A 680-nucleotide genomic window follows, 5' to 3' on the forward strand; every position below is an offset into this window, starting at 1 on the left:
TTGTAGCAAGCCAGCAACTTTATTATCAGGATCGAATAGGACCAACCTAACTATTATTATACATATTAGATTATTATATTCTTCTTCATCACGTGCATAAATTAAAGTTGCTGATTCTTATGGTTTCATGTTCTTTAGTAATTGGAGGAGAAAAAGGACAAAATAAATTAGGGTTTTCCCTGTGGATGAATTCGTATATATATGTTGTACTAACAAAGACACTATATATATTCATCAAAAAAATATTTTAATTAACAGTCTAATTCTACTCTTCAAATTTATTATATGGGAAAGTATGAGGAGCCAATGGAATATTTATACAATGTATACAATGAAAGTTTAGAGAGTATTAGAGATATAATCATTAGTGTTACCTTTTCCCATCAGTTGAAGCTTTTGGGATGAGTGGTATCATACATGGTATTAGAGCGCTAGATTTGAAAGATCAAGAGTTCGAGTTTTGGTGAACCCCAAAATCAGTTTAAGTTTTTGGGAAGATGTTTATTATCGCTAGTACTCGAATGGTTATTCTAGATAGTATGGGAGATGTTCATTTTGTAACTCAATAGTCCATTGTACACATTGTACAAATAATCCATTGTCTCCCTAGCAGGATCCGTATTATATTGCTCAAATCTCTTTATAAAAATTAATTTTTAGCAACTGTTGAGTTATAATTG

Source organism: Arachis ipaensis, chromosome B05, assembly GCF_000816755.2.
Source record: "Arachis ipaensis cultivar K30076 chromosome B05, Araip1.1, whole genome shotgun sequence".
NCBI lineage: Eukaryota > Viridiplantae > Streptophyta > Magnoliopsida > Fabales > Fabaceae > Arachis > Arachis ipaensis.